This window comes from Dama dama, chromosome 22 (assembly GCF_033118175.1).
Source record: "Dama dama isolate Ldn47 chromosome 22, ASM3311817v1, whole genome shotgun sequence".
Classification (NCBI taxonomy): Eukaryota; Metazoa; Chordata; class Mammalia; order Artiodactyla; family Cervidae; genus Dama; species Dama dama.
The window spans coordinates 12,929,942-12,946,814 of record NC_083702.1 but is presented as its reverse complement, the minus strand read 5'-3'; the positions used below and the strand labels follow the sequence as shown (position 1 = coordinate 12,946,814).

At 46.7% G+C, this 16,873-nt stretch overlaps 1 protein-coding gene across 1 annotated transcript in view; it reads right to left on the bottom strand.

The window, feature by feature from the left end:
• SLC6A13 (solute carrier family 6 member 13) overlaps window positions 1–5,998 on the bottom strand; it is a 45,772-nt gene extending 39,774 nt beyond the window's left edge. Inside the window, exons 1-3 of the mRNA XM_061124053.1 lie at window positions 5,955–5,998; window positions 4,848–4,948; window positions 3,347–3,447 (exon numbers count right to left, since the gene is read on the bottom strand). The gene's annotated coding sequence lies outside the window, so the exon portion shown is untranslated. The remainder of the gene's footprint in view (window positions 1–3,346; window positions 3,448–4,847; window positions 4,949–5,954) is intronic.
• Between the last annotated feature and the right edge of the window lie 10,875 nt (window positions 5,999–16,873).

The following is a 16,873-nucleotide window of genomic DNA, read 5'->3' as shown; positions in this document are numbered from 1 at the left end:
ATCTGGAGAGTAGGGTTGGGGTCAGGAGATATGAAGAGGCACTTATCACTTCTGCTTTTTAAGCTTTAGTATTGCTTAAATTTCTAAACAATGTGCTAGAATTGATTTCTTTAAATAATTGTCTAAACCAACACAGAAAAAGACGTACCAAGATTCACAGCAAAGCAAAGCCCTACCCGGGTCACGGTGCAAGAGCGGACTGATGGGGGGAGAGGAGCAGAGGGTGGAGTCAGGAGCCCCAGCCCCACCAGGGGCCAAGGAGACACACCGAGAGTGTGCGGGGCTGCTCCGCTCCGGCTCCGGGCTCCGAGGCCAAGGTAGTCCAGGGTCTGGGTCCCACTTCTGACCGTTCCCACGTTGCTGCGGGGAGCAAGGTGTCCAATCTCTAAAAGTCCTGTTTTCTCATCTAGATAAAGAGGAGCATCCAATGGATCTAGAGATAGTTATACCAAGTGAAGTAAGTCAGACAGAAAGACAGATACGACATGATATCACTTATCTGCAGAATCTGAAATATGATACAAATGAACTTATCTAGGGTAAAGGATGTGCCTGCAATGCAAGAGACACAGGAGATGCAGGTTTGATCCCTGGATTGGGAAGATCCCCTGGAGAAGGAAATGGCAACCCACTTCAGTACTGTTGCCTGGGAAATCCCACGGACAGAAGAGTCTTATGGGCTGTAGTCCAGAGGGTTGCAAAGAATTGGACACGACTGAGCATGAGCACAGACAGAAGACAGACAGGGACACCCCTAGATGTGGAATGGCTAAGACTCTGCACTCCCAGTGCAGGGGACCTGGGTTTGACCCTTGGTCAGGGAACTAGATCCCACATGCTGCAACTAAAGATTTCACAGGCCACAACTAATATCCGGTGTAGCTGAATAAATAAATAAATTAAAATATTTTTTAAAAAGACCAAAAGAATCCCACAAATGGACTTATCTACAAAACAGAAACAAGCTCACAGACACAGAAAATAAATTTATAGTTACCAAAAGGGAAAGGGGAGGGGGAGGGATAAACTAAGAGATTGGGATTAGCAGATACCCATGACTACATATAAAGTAGATAACAAACAAGATCCTACTATATAGCACAGGGAACTCTATTCAGTACATTGTAATATCCTACAATGAAAAAGAATCTGAAACAGAATATATACATACGTATACATATGTATAACTGAATCACTTTGCTGTACACTTGAAACACTGTAAATCAACTATACTTCAATAAAATAAAAATTTTTTAAAAAGAGGGGAATATGGAGAAGGGAATGGCAACCCACTCCACTATTCTTGCCTGGGAAATCCCATGGACAGAGGAGCCTGGTGGGCAACAGTCCATGGGGTCGCAAAAGGGTAAAAAAAAAAAAAAAAGAGGGGAATATTCCTTACCTTGCAAGGCTGTGGGAGGTTCTAGGAGATCTGAGTACATGTAAAGGGTATATAACACACAGCCAGCCCTTATTTACCCCTAAGGAAGTGTTCACGGTCAGCAGGGACATATCCTGAAGGGGACGGGGCTGAAAGACCCCTGAGCAAAGCCAGCTCCTGCTGGACAGAAGGGACGAGTCAGGGGGTATGAGGGATGCAAGGGGTGGGATTGTACAGCTGTGCCAGAAATGAGGGTAAATCAGAGATGATGAGGTAGCGTCTATTCCTTTTATCCTCCACTAGCCTTGAGGGCTTGGAAGCAAATCATGAAAACACAAGCGAGCCTCTAAGAGATGATTATTCTTATGTTTCTTCTGCCTCTTTCCTCTCCCCACCTATCCATCCCTCTGACTTGAGTGTGTAAGCAATAGATCACAAGGTCCTCCCAGGGAGGCTGCAAACTCATGCAAAAAGACCAAAAAGCAATGAACTCTCATTCTTACTCATCAGCAAGCCGTCCTTACTACACAGTAAGTCCCCTAACAAACAACCAAGGCTCCAGAACAGAGTTTATGAAACAAAGCAGACTCTGGAGGAGCAGCCCGGGAGACCTGGGTCTCCCTCAAATTGACCCTGGGCTTTTCAAACACCAACATGCCATGAACTAGTCTCCCAACAATTTTTTTTTTTTTTCGGTCTCTCCTCGGAATGGAACAAGAGCAAATCAGTTTTAAAAGGAGCACAATTTGTTTCAGAAAGAACATTTTTGAGCAGCATTGGTTTCAACATTGGAACGGGTTGGCAAAGGAAGAGGTGGGTTCCTCTCCTCTGTGAATTAATGGGCACAGTCATGTTTAACCACAGCGGGGAGGGAACTTTTTGATTCCTATTGACCTTTTCGATCTCTTTTCAAAGATCATACTGAAAGGGAAGAAAGGAGCAAGCAGAATAAACAACAACAACAAAAAATCATGGTTTGCTAAAACTGGAACAATTTGAGCAAGAAAATGGAAAACGATGGTACTGGATTATAACCCAAAGAATAAAATATAGTCACGATTTCATACTAATAGAAATAAACAGTCCACTAAACAAATAAATGGGAAAGAAAGGCCAGCTTTTCCAGACAGTGGAATTCCAATGATTAAATCCAGAAAGAAAGAGAGAAATAGAAAATCAGCTTTAGACAGTGACATAATTTTTGTAGGCAAGTGAAAGTTGCTCAGTCATGTCCAATTCTTTGCAACCCCATGGACTATATGGTCCATAGGCAGGCCAGAATACTGGAATACTGGAATACAGAATACTGGAGTGGGTAGCCTTTCCCTTCTCCAGGGGATCTTCCCAACCCAGGGAAGGCAGATTCTTTGCCAACTGAGCTATCAGGGAAGTTTGTAGACAAGATCCACCAATAAATCAGTGGGCGCTCTGGTGGCTCAGACAGTAAAGCATCTGCCTACAATGCGGGAGACCCGGGTTCGATCTCTGGGTGGGGAAGATCCTCTGGAGAAGGAAATGGCAACCCACTCCAGTACTCTTGCCTGAAAAATGCCATGGGAGGAGCCTGGTAGGCTACAGTCCATGGGGTCACAAAGAGTCGGACACGACTGAGAGACCACTTCACGGACACAACTGAGAGACTTCACTTCACTTAATCACCAAGATAATAAGACATCAATATTCATATCCTGAATTGTGTGAGACAGTTATTAAGAAGGACACAAGTTCTGTGGTTTTCTTGCCAAAATTGTTCTTCACTCATAAGAAAATGTAAGACACATCCAAAGTGAGGGACATTGGGTCAAATAGGTGGCCACTCGCTCTTCATAAGTGTCTTGGACAGGGGACTAAGGGGACATAATGATTCAGTGCAGCATGGATGACAGGTGGGGTCCTGGGTGGGATGAGAACAGAAGAGGGACGTTGATGTAAAAAGGCCTTGAGTTTGGTTCAACCATGCTCTACCTGAAGAAGGAATTCATAGGGCCTGGACTCCATCTCAGGCCTGTCCGCGCTGGCCGTGCTCGGCTGCCTCTCCAGTGGACTCTGAACTCTCTGCTTAGTGCCTGTGGGGACGACAATGGAAGGATAAGACCCCCTCCAGACAGGGGAATCTTGAAGATCACATCCAGGCTACTCATTGCCTAAGAGGAAGCATACCGTAATCACCCCTGTCTCCGGACAGGTCATAAACTTTTTTCGTATCTATCAGGATGTAATCACAGGCTTATCGATTATTAACTGGTTGGAATGTAACTGCGGGCTTATTGACTATTGACTGTTTGGACACGTACACATGGGGTAGGTGGTGGGTTTGGACACTTACGCATGGGGTATAAAAGATTTTCACAAATACTGGACGGGGTCCTTGGCTAAGAGGAGACTCTGCCTTGGGCCCGCCGGCGTAATAAACTGCACTCCACTATCTGCATTGTCCTTCTGAGTGAGTCTGTTTCCCGGAAAGCGTGGCTATAACATACCAACGGTAACTTCCTGAGAAATGACACCACAGTTACGTGATTTGTGAACATGAGGGGAAGCTGGGAGATGGGTATATGGAGACTCTGTATTATTTTTGCAACATTTCTATAAGTCTGAAATTAATTTAAAATAAAGCTTTTAAAAAAGATTATGATTTGCTCTCTCCCCCATGCTGGTTTCCCCAAACAAGAGAAAAATAGACAGGGCCGCTTCAGACATGTTATGTCAGCACTGGGCATCCAGCGCCCACCAGGAGCACACACGTGGTTCACTGGTCATGGTGGGAGGGAGAACGCCCCCCCACAACTGTCTGTGAGGGGCTGCGTGGGCCCCGTGGTGTCTCCAGCACTATGATATTCATGGGAACAGGGAACACAAAGGGTTTTCCCCTTAAGGAGACACAAACTCCCACATCGGAAGCAGTTAGAGAACAACACAGGCAGGACTCCGGGCTGAATCAAACCACAGAAGGTCAGCCGAGAGGGAGGGCAGCCGAGAGCTGTGTGGAGGCTGAAGGGTGAGAGTGAGGTCTTGAGGGGCCAGGCAGGCAGGGGGGACAGAAGGGAAGGCCCGTGAGACAGGAGCGAGCAAGATGTCTTTGGGAGACATGGACAAAGAGTTTTACTAGAGAGGGAACTGGGGTAGGTAGGGCCAGATCACCACTTGGCCAGGTTACTATCAGCTGCAATGTGAAAAATAGGTGAAAGTGTTAGTCACTCTATTGTGTCTGACTCTTTGCGACCCCATGGACTATAGCCCGCCAGGATCCTCTGTCCATGGGATTCTCCGGGCAAGAATATTGGAGTGGGTACCCATTCCCTTCTCCAAGGGATCTTCCCGACCAATTCAGGGATGGAACTTGGGTCTCCTGCGTTGCAGGCAGATTCTTGACCATCTGAGCCAGCAGGGAAGCTCCAATGTAAGGATCCCCAGGCATGATGCAGCTCTGGGGGCTTTGAGGTCAAAGGGAAAGTGTCAGACGTACAGTGCTTTTCTTGGAGGGCCTGCCGATGGGAAGACACCTAAGGCAGGAGCACAGTCTCCTCCCCTGGAAAGCGATGCCAGTGCTGACTGCCGCAGAATCACCTGTTGAGCCGTATCATTACAGAGGTTCAGTTGCTGTTGTTTGTTGTTTAGTCTCTCAGTCGTGTCTGACTCTTTGCGACCCCCTGGACTGCAGCCCTCCAGACTTCCCTGTCCATGGGATTTCCCAGGCAAGAATTCTAGAGTGGGTGGCCATGCCCTCCTCCAGAGCTTACTGGCTACCTATGTTCAATACAGCCTGTATATAGCATACATATAAACTTACAGTCTGGGCCCAGCCTAAGGAACTCTAACCTTGAAACCTGACTCTAATTCAGGCTCTGTCCTAAACACCCACAGAGCTGAGAGTCTGTTATCTGCTGACATCATTTCCAGGGAGGAAGGTCAGATCACATGGCATCACTGACTCAATGGACACGAATTTGAGCAAGCTCTGGGAAACGGTGCTAGACAGGGAAGCCTGGTGTGCTGCAGTCCATAGGGTCGTAAAGAGTCAGACATGACTTAGTGACCAAAAAATGACAACAAATGGGTCCTCTCCTAAATCATGTGACCCTTAGCACTTAAGGAGATTTACCTTCACCCTTAGCGTATGTCTTCAGCCATGGCTGGCCATGGGAACCACCCGGGAAACGTTAAAAAGTCACCAAGGCCCGACTCCCAATCCTGAAGACTCAGCTGAATTGTCCTGGGGTATAGCTTGGACACTGAGGGTTTTTAGAGCTCCCCCTGAATAACTCTCCTGGGCAGCCAAAGTCGGAAACCTCTGCAGCCTAAACCCTCAGGCTGCTGTTACGTTATTGCTTGTTCTGTCCTCAGGAAGGAGGTGTTACAGCTGGTCTTACATTTGAAACTCTATCTGAAAGCCATGCTCAGCTTTTTCCTCTCCAAGAGCAATAAGCACAAACCCTTTCATCTTTCCTAGGCATCCTCACTTCTTACCCCACCCACTGTTTCCTTTCCGGACACCCTCCAGGCACTCAACAGCCCCATCAGGCCAGAGCATCCGGAATGACCTCCTGACTCCCCCACTTTGTGCCCTGCTGACCAGCTAGGTTGTGTTTGCTCCAGCCGTGGCTCTGAGCTGCTGACTCAGCTCTCAGTTTCCATCGATGAAGATTTTAGCAGTTGAGGAGCTCTGTGTTCGCGCCTGAAGACTAGCAGGCAGGAGCCTGAAGAAGTGACTGTTCGAACAGGGCATTGAGGCCTGCAAGGCGATCACTGTGGGGGGGAAAGGCAGAAAGGAAGGGCATAAATGGAAAATGAGGGACTTCCTGGGTGGTCCAATGGTTAAGACTCCTGCATGCAATGCAGGGGGCTCAGGTTCAATCCCTGGACAGGGAACTAGATCCCACATGCTGCAACTAAAGATTCTGCACACTGCAACTAAGACCCGGTGTGGCCAAATAAATACATATTTTTTAAAATGATAAAAAATAAAAAGAAAGTGAGGCAAGAGCACATTTTGGTGTGATGAAAACAACGGATACGCTGGGAGACAGAACAGGAACATTCAGTCCTCAACCTGATGACTTTGGTCATCTATTCCATCTTTCTGGCCCCCGTTTCTCATATGTGAAATAAGAGGATAAGACTGGGTCATCTCTCGGTTCCCTTTAGCTCTGACTCCTCCAGAGCTGATCTCGATAGAAAAAAGAGACCGCCAAAAGAGACCACCTGCTCCTTCCCCATCTACCTGACTTATCCAGAGTCTGTCTCCCAGCAGCACCAGCTGTTCCAAGAGGGACCATCCTCCCAGTTCTGAGGGGCAGGGAGTAAAGTCCAGACCTAGCACCACTGGAATGAACTTAAGACAGTGCACTGCCCTCTCCTGAACACAGAAGACTCTCAGAGTACTCAGGCCACTCAGCAGACACTTGAAATACTTGAATGAGTTAAAGATATTTTTCTCAGCCCCACAGAAAGCCATCCGTCTTGGCAGCAATGGCCCCATCCCAGGAAATTTAACATATTTCTTCGTTAGTCCTAACTGACCACCAGGAAGACCAGCCTCATCCCTGATTTATAGGTAAGAAACCAAGCTTCCGAGAGGAGGACCAAAGATGCCAAACCTACTAAGATATACAGTTAGGATCTGAGCTCATGTCGCCCCCCTGAGACCTAAGCTTTATCCAGTAGAGGCACATACACCGTTAGTAAAAGTTAATGATGCTAACAAAGCTTAAGTCTCACAGCCCCTCCCTTCCAATAAGTGAAGTCGCTCAGTCGTGTCCGACTCTTTGCGACCCCATGGACTGCAGCCCGCCAGGCTCCTCTGTCCATGGGATTCTTCAGGCAAGAATACTGGAGTGGGTTGCCATTTCCTTCTCCAGGGTTTCTTCCCAACCCAGGGATTGAACCCAAGTCTCCTGCATTGGCAGGTGGGTTCTTTACCACCAGCACAACCAGGGAAGCCCCATTTTGGTCTGAGGGCATTTTAAAACCGTGTTGGCTTTCTTTTCTGTGAATGATGCTGGAGCTTTAAGGAAACAACAGGGTGTGGCTTCCCCTTGTGCCACTTGAATGCAGATAGCTCACTACTCATTTGTGGTACTCACTTCTCTTGTACCCGTGGGGTTCTTCCCACACAGCGGGTTTCCTTCCTGTGTCCCCGGGGCAGGCCGGCTAGAGGGGGTTTCAGCCTGTAGGAGCTCCAGTCTGGTTCTCACAGCCAGCCTTCATTCTGCCCGAGATCCCGGCTGAGGACCCAGCCCTGCTCCTCTGGCTTTCTGGTTCACAGTCTGCTCTCTGGACCAGAGCCTGTGGATGCTGGGGATTGGACCTCAGCTGCTTTTATAACCTTCAAAGCAGTGTCTATTGAGCCTATGGAAAGGAATGACTTGAAAAGAGAGGCTAAAAAGAGAGCACTTTCTATACCTCAGTGTCTGTAAGATGGGTCCAGAATTTTTCACGTTTCAGTCCAGCTTCTTCTCTATCCCCATCAAAATATCCTAACACTACTTCTTATCTATTGTTCCTTCCTTCATATAGACCTTAGCTACCAGATCCATCTCCTTCTTTAGACTGAAACCAATTTTCCCTCTTTCCTCCCCTCTCTGCAAACCAGAGAGAGTGCAGAGACAACTCTGGAAAAATACAGCTTAGCAAAGAAATACCTTGGAAACTGGGAATTTTGTGTGGACTCAAACCATCATGTTTCCCCTCCTACCCTCACCCCTGCCCACTCACCATTCCCCACAGCCTTGACACCTCCTGCACGACCGCAGCGGTCTCACAAAGTGGAAAAATCTTTGCTTAGTAAACAGGTATTTATTATACAATGGTAGCTTAATTTGTAATGTTATAGCCACGCTTTCCGGGAAACAAACTCACTCAGAAGGACAATGCAGATAGTGGAGTGCAGTTTATTACACCGGTGGGTCCAAGGCAGAGTCTCCGCTTAGCCAAGGGCCCCGACCAGCATTTGTGAAAATCTTTTATACCCCATGTGTACGTGTCCAAACCCACCACCCCAATCCCTTGATGCTTACAAAGGAAGGGTAAATACAGTCACAATAACCCCATCATTCACGTGTTATGTGTTCAAACAGTCAATAATCAATAAGCCCACGGTTACATTCCAACCAGTTAATAACTGATAAGCCTGTGCTTACATTCTGATGGATAGTGTCTGGAGGCAGGGGTGATTAGTGTCTGTTTTCTCTTAGGTGATGAGTAACCTGGATATGATCTTCAAGGTTCCCCTGTCCGGAGGGGGTCTTATCCTTCCATTGTTGTTCCCACAGGCACTAAGCAGAGAGTTCAGAGTCCACTGGAGAGGTGGCCGAGCACGATCAGCACAGACAGGCCTGAGATGGAGTCCAGGCCCTATGAATTCCTTCTTCAGTAATATTAGAATGAAAAAGATGGAACTTGGCTATTGACACACAGTATTTCCCAGATACATTTTTCATGCAAAGATTAGCTTTCTTTGAGGAATGGTTTAGATAACATCTGTTGGGAGCAGAAGCATGGAAAAGCTGATGTTAGGAGGCTTGGAAATCTTCAGTCAGTTCAGTTCAGTCACTCAGTTGTGTCCAACTCTTTGTGACCCCGTGAATCGCAGCACACCAGGCCTCCCTGTCCATCACCAACTTCCGGAGTCCACTCAAACTCATGTCCATCGAGTCGGTGATGCCATCCAGCCATCTCATCCTCTGGCGTCCCCTTCTCCTCCTGCCCCCAATCCCTCCCAGCATCAGGGTCTTTTCCAATGAGTCAACTCTTCGCATGAGGTGGCCAAAGTATTGGAGTTTCAGCTTTAGCATCAGTCCTTCCAATGAACACCCAGGACTGATCTCCTTTAGGATGGACCGGTTGGATCTCCTTGCAGTCCAAGGGACTCTCAAGAGTCTTTTCCAGCACCACAGTCCAAAAGCATCAATTTTTCGGTGCTCAGCTTTCTTCACAGTGCAACTCTCACATCCATACATGACCACTGGAAAAACCATAGCCTTGACTAGATGGACTTTTGTTGGCAAAGTTATGTCTCTGCTTTTTAATATGCTATCTGACTTAGGAGATCTATCTATATATAGATATCTAGTGTCTGTCTGTTTATCTAGATATCTATGGATATATTTTTGACAACCTGATGTGAAGAGCTGACTCACTGGAAAACACCCTAATGCTGGGAAAGGTTGAGAGCAAAGGGAGAAGGGGGTGACAGAGGATGAGATGGTTGGATGGCATCACTGACTCAGTGGACATGAATCTGAGCAAACTCCAGGAGATGGTGAAGGACAGGGGAGCCTGGCATGCTGCAGTCCATGGGGTTGCAAAGAGTCGGACACGACTTAGTAACTGAACAACAAAAATGTAGTTAGATAGTACATAGATAGATAGATTAGGTGGATAGCCATAGAGCCTAGTGCAGGGGGATATTAAACATTTTCCAGGAAAGAAAAGCAACACAACATGCAGCTAGCCCTGACCTGCTGAGGGGTAAACCCGCCATGGGTAAGTGGATGTACAGGAACTGCCTTTCAGTATCAGAGACAATCTTACCACCTTGGAAAAAAATTATTATTTATTCATTTACAAATGTGGGATGAGATGCTTTAAAACTCTGAATTCTGCTTCCAGTCTCCTCCCTGACCTTATCCTTTCTTACCATATATCAAGAAATCAATTTACTAAGCTGTCAACTTACCCATTCCTAGGAACTAAATAGAAACTCTCAGGATGAAAGGGAAAGATAAAAGGAGAGTAATTTCCAAGATGAGGGGATCCTCCTATTTCCATATCTCTGAATGGAGCTCGGGAATGGGAAATAATAGGAATTTTTGCTGACAGTCTCCAGAAGCATGAGGCTGCAGAAGTGAAAAAGAAAGACATACAGAGAGGAAACAAATTTGCAAAGACTCTTCATTATGTGTGCTGTGAATCCTATGAATTAAAAAATTCTAGGAGGTCAGATTTCTTCATCCAGAATTGTGATTTAAAGATCAAAAGAATGCTCTGCATAGACATTAAAAAGGATACGAACAATTTGGAGCGTGTTCAGTAGAGAACTACCAGTAGGGTCGAGGAACTCAGAATAGTAGAAATAGACTTGATGAGATTTGGAGATTTCTGTTTCTCTAAGACGCAGGAAAGTTTTATTCTACTGAATGCCAGAGGGTAGTTATAATTATCTCAAATTGAGGAGGTCTAAGAAACATTTAGTCCAAGGGGAAAAGGTTACTGCTTTTCTTTTCATGAATATTCAAGAAACAAAGCCATTATCCTTCTCTTTCCAAGTCTGACATGAATAGAATGAGTTTGTTAAGCTTCCCTCCTGGGGCACCACCGTGTGAATTCGATCAGGATTTGACTCACAGGGACTACGTGAGGGGGACAGACAGAGCCCAGCGACCCCTGCCTCCTGGGGATCATGGCCTCTGTGACCGCCCTCTTTTGCTGCCTTTGAAGAAACAAGTGGCCCCGTTGGGGAGCGTGTGGGCCCAGGAGCTGAGGATGCAGCCAACAGGAGGACACTTAGCCCTCAGTCTGACAGCCCACAGGAATTAAACACAACAACCACGTGTGCTTGGAAGTGATCCTTCTCCAGCCAGTTTCTAAGGGCATCTTGATGACAGTCAGTGAGATCCCCAAGCAGAGGACCAAGCAAAGCCTGGCCCTGACTCTCCGCACAGAAACTGTCAGGTCATTAGAGGTGCTGCTTTACACTGCGAAGTTTGTCATGACATTGCTACCCAGCGATAGAGCGCCAATGCGGTGGGTGCGTTACAGGTACACACACACACACACACACACACACACACACACACACACACACACACACACGGCAGTAGAGGTTTGAGATGACCACGTTTACACACACGGAGACACGCAGGGTAGATGCTTCAGTACTTTCAAGAGTGAATGTGGGCTCTGTAAGACACATTTCTTGGCTAAGAAATGTAGCCAAGAGAGGAAGAATCTAAAGAAACTTGGCATTCCTCCCACCAATTAATTCAAGAAGGAACAAGAATTTAGTATAAATAAAGCTATAAAAGCACGAAGCAAAATCGTGGAGGTATTTTTATTATCTTGTTGAGGAGAGTCATTCCAGGCATGTCAGGAAAATCAGGGATTATAAAATTAAAGAGGTTAAATTTATGGCATGAGATTTAACAATGTCTATAAAGAAAAATATAAATAAGGTTAAAAGACCAATGATAAGTGGTCAAAATTTTGCAATGTAAGACAAAGAAATAACATCCTCGGTATACATGACTCTTACAAAATCATTAAGATTTCATTGAATGCAAAACTACATAGCCATTAAAAACAATACAAATCTACATTTATTGTCATATATAAATGTTGATATTAAGTAAAAGAAGCAAGTCAAAAAGCACTATGTGGAGTGTGACCTCATTTATGTAAAGGAGTACGTATCTATAGATAGCATGCCTAAATAGATACAGAGAGCTGTCTGAAAGTAAGTTTATTGAAATCTTTTTTTTTTTTTTTTTTTGGATAAAATCTTAATGTGGTCATTTGGGCGTTGAAGATGATTTTTCATTTATTTCTTCCTTCTAGTATTTCTTAAAACAAATTTGCATGTATTATTTGAAAAAAGATGTTTTTCTCCCCCAGTTTTTGTAAATATTAGCCTGTTTATGAAGAAAAATATATATTTGGCAGAGAAGTTAGTCAGACAGCAAAACATAGGTGAAGAAACACCAACATGAAAGATTCTCAGAGGAAAATAGCTTTGTCTATGGGATGGACACCGATGCTCTGTCATCATTTCCAGAGACACCATCTCAGGGAGGAAGCTCTGAGAGAGGTTCTGTTGCTGTCAATTCATGAACTACAAGGGGGAAAGCAGACTAGAGATATTGTTAAATAGCCTGGGGAGAGAATGGGAGGCAACTTTGAATTTGATACTAGAAGGCATGTGCTTAGTGATTTAGTCGTGTCCTACTCTTTGCGACCCCATGGACTGTAGCCCACCAGGCTCCTCTCTCCATGGGGATTCTCCAGGCAAGAATACTGGAGTGGGTTGCCATGACCTCTTCCAGAGGATCTTCCCAACCCAGGGATCGAAACCAAGTCTCTTGCATTGCAGGCGGATTCTTAACCGTATGAGCTACCATGGAAGCCCGCTACAAGGTATAAAGGGAAAATAATAGGATGGTCCATCAGTTTTCATTATCAAGTTAATGATATTACATTAGTGATGGTTATGTGTGCTGGTGTGGGCACACTGTCACAACTGTGAAAGTATGTAAAATATCCTTATTATACACAGTCCTAAAAATCACTGGTTCCTTTTCATGCGTTTAGAACTGTGATATTCAACCCTGGCTGCATTATTAGAAATCTCCTGGGAGCTTTTTTAAAAACCCTAATGCTTGGGTCTAGAAAAGGCAAATCTGAACAAACCCGGTTTTCCCAACCGGGAGATCAAACCCATGTCTCCGGCATTGGCAGGTGGATTCTTTACCTACTGAGCCACCTGGAAAGCCCCTACTCTGGGATACTCTGATCCAACAGGTCTGGAGTGAGCTCTCCAGATGATTCGAATGTGTCACCATGACTGAGAAACACCAATTCAATTAGATGGAGCCACTTCCCAGAATTGCTCTCAGGTTCTTTGATATGGAGAGTATACAGAACTTTGGACCACCCTTGGTTTCCACTGTCCATCTCTAGCTCTACAATAGAACCTTGGCATAGTCATTGTGAACTCCACCTTGTTGGGGTGACTATACACACAGTTCCACTTTTAGAATGGTAGGTTGAAAGCTAAAAGGATGCTCTGAATATAGGCACTAAAGATGGGTGTGAAGAACGTTGGAGTTTGTCCAATTATATCCAGTGAGTTTGAATTTAAAGGCAAAGTCACAGCACATGGGAAAGAATTAATACTATACCAGAAGATGGAGGGTGAAGGTCGGGAAGTAGAAATAATGGCAGTTCCTAACTGTTGAAGGGCTGCCAAGCAAAGGCAGTGGAACCAGCTTCATACCCTCAAAAGAGTCAGGATTGCTGTAGAAGGTCATAGGAGATGGATCTCAGTTCTCTCTAAGGAAGGTCATTACAATAATCCCGCTCCAGGCATTGTGTTCATCCTGGACATACAGATGCAGTGATGATGAAATAGTCTAGCAGTTCTCCACCACCAGCAGACATCCAATCACCTGGTGGCTTGTCCAAATGCAGGTCATCAGCCCTGCCCCCAGAGTTTCTGACTCCAAAGGTCCAGGATGAGGTCCAAGAATCTGCCTTTCTAATGAATTCCCAGGTAATACTGATGCTGTGGATCCGGAGACCACATTTTGAGAAGCTGTATGTCTAAATGTCACCAGAGCTCCGCGAAAGGACATCTGAGTCAGATCCGGAGGAGAGGAGTGACCCAAAAGACTTCCCAGCAGAGATTCAGTGTGTGCTGGATGTTTAAGAAAGCGGAGGTGTGAAGGAGAAAGGGTCAATGAGGACAGGGCAATCCAGACACAGGGGACAATATTGAGGGTGACTGTCCAGCTTCCCAGGTGATGCTAGTGGTAAAGCTGCTGCTTGCTAATGCAGGAGATGCAAGAGACATGAGTTTGAGCCCTGGGTCGAGAAGATACCCTAGAGAAGGAAATGGCAACCCACTCCAGCCTTCTTGCCTGGGAAATCCCATAGACAGAGGAACCTGGCAGGCTACAGTCCTTGGGGTCACAAAGAAGTTGGACACGGCTGAAGCGACTGAGCCCACACACAAATCCAGGGAGGAACAGAGGCATGAAAATACATCTGCTCAAGTTATTTATCAGACATTTACTCTACACAGGATGCCGTTCTTGGTGCCAGGTATGGAGGTGAGGGAATGAAGTCCTTGCCCTGGAGGAATTTATGAACGATCATGTTGCATGCCACAAAGCCCCACGAGGAAGCAGCACAAAGGGGGGCCTCTGAAGAGGCAGCACCTGCGCTCGCATCTCAGAAATGAGAGCTGGGAGAGCAAGGCAGAGACAGGAGCCTGACATGTTGAAGGAGATGAACGTCCATGTGCGGGGAGCACAGGGACTGAGGGTGCATGGAGGCAGACGCGTTTAATAAGCGCCGCAGGTTCCTTAGGACAGTGTGGTCAATGTATCGGCTCTTTACAGACAGTTTGAAAGTGAAAAGTGTTAGTTGCTCAGTCATGTCTGACTCTTTGCGACTCTGTGAACTGTAGCCTGCCAGGCTCCTCTGTCCATGGAGGTTCTCCAGGCAAGAATACTGGAGTGGGTTGCCATTCCCTTCTCCAGGGGATCTTCCCAACCTGGGCGGGGGGTGGGGGGTGGGGGTTGAACCAGGGTCTCCTGCCTTGCAGGCAGATTCTTTACTAACTGAGCCATCAGGCAAGTGGTTATTCTGGTAGAAATTTGGAAGATGAACTAGACATCAGCCTAATGACCATCATGGGAATCCAAGTAGAGTGGAGAGAGCTTCAAGTGATGCTGCCCAAGGAGAACGGAGGAGATCAAGACGAATCTGAAGGTTTCAGTGACCGTCTCACCACACATGGAAGCAAGCAGTCAGCAAGGATTGAGGATGGCACACAGAATTCTGGCTTTTCTTATGGGAAGGGACTAGAGAAACTGGCTTGGTGATGGAAAGGTGGTAAGTTCAGGTTTTGGGACAATGAGTTTGGAGTGATTAAAACAAACACAGGTGAAATGCTTACCAGTTTGATTAAAGAGTAAAACAAGGCTGGGCAGGTGAGACTGATACTGAAACAACTGAATTAAGTGTTAGTTGGTGGGGGGCAGGGGAGAGAAACGAGGGCATCCAAGGAGGAGATACACGAAGAGCCTCTGATGACACTGTCTGAAGGGTAAACAGAAAAGACTGATAAAGAGCGGCTGTAGAGAAAAACCAGTAGGAAAAAGTAGTGGCCAAGAAGCTGACGGAGGACTTGTTAAAAGGGAATGCACGGGTGTTCAGTGTCAGGTACAGTATGACGTGTCCACCGCACTTGGCAACATGTAGTCACTTACAACTTCAGTGAGCAGCCTCAGTGGAACGTGTAGAGTAGGGTCCAGATTGCAATCGACGGAGGAGGAATTTGAAAATGAAGCAAAGGAAACAGACAGGGCTTGGCTGCAAAGGAATGATGAAGAGAGCCGGGAAGAGAGGCAGGTTCAACGGAGACCTCTGAGTTCATGTGCTGGAGGAGGAGCGGTAACTGATGGAGGTCGGTCTCTAGGGAGGAAGGTGGGACGGGTCTCACTGACTGGCCTGTTTGCCTACACAGTCTTGTTGCCCGAGGACAGACACCTGTCCCAAGACAGATGCTGCTGGATGGACAGGTGATGGGAGCCAAGAACTCTCCCGCTGGCTTCGGCTTTCTCTGTTATAGGACGGCCTCTGCCAAGGGGAGAGAGGGGGTGGGATGCGGACTGGATGAGAGACCAAGGGCTGTGGCATCTTAAAGAGCAGAAGGGACTGCCGCCCTGCTCTGAGTCAGCTCGTGGGGCGACCGATCAACGGCATGTGCTCAGCAGTATTCAGCAGAGATGACAACTGGCCAAACTGAGCCAGGATGAGGCCCTGCAGGGCCAGAGAGATGGAGAAAAAACAGACCATAAAGCTTAATGCCAGGTAGAAATGATGGCAGGGTTCGGTCAGCAGACTGGATACTGCCAGGGCCTGGGTGGCCTGCTGCCTCGGCAGGGAGCTGCCCAGTATGGAGGGCTGGGCAGATGCTTTGGGGAAGGGGGTGGATTTCTCACTAAGGCCAGGTACTCTACCCTCTCGGGGAGCTTCCAGGTGGCCCTGGAGGTAAAGAACCTGCCTGCCAATGCAGAAGACGTGGGTTTGATCCCTGGGTCGGGAAGATGCCCTGGAGAAGGAATGGCAACCCACTCCAGTATTCTTGCCTGGGAAATCCCATGGACAGAGCCTGGTGGGCTACAGTCCATGGGGTCCAAAGAGTTGGACACGACTCAGTTCAGCACAGGTACCAACTCAGGAGGGGGGAGGGGTTAGGGTTAGGTCTGTTGAAATGTGTTTGATGCTCATCTTTCCGAATGGCACAGCGGGGTATCGGTCTCAGGGAATAAGTGGGTGACAATCTCCACAAACTTCAGACCCAAGTGAAGTGAAAACTCTGGCTGTGCTCTAATATGGATGAAGGGAATCAAGACCTACATTCTCTAAACACAGGATATTCTCATTCCTCAAGAGCCCTGAACAGATATTTCTATCACTCAGTGGGAATTTAGACGTCCAAAATTCCTTTAAGTTTTTGTAGAAAAACATCCGTAAAAATCGATTTGTCTTACCTCCCTCAAGGAGCGAGGTAATTCCATCTTTGTATCCACGTGAACTAACCCACATATAGTAGGAAATGGACTCAGAAAAGCCAAGTAACTAAGAAAAGGCGGCCTAAAGCACTAACACTCAGATTAGCGCATTCCTAAATCTGACATTCTCGCTTATGTAACGCTAAAGTCCTCATCTGGGCTTTTGAAGTTTTTGCTTGTTGGTTTTGGTTGTGGG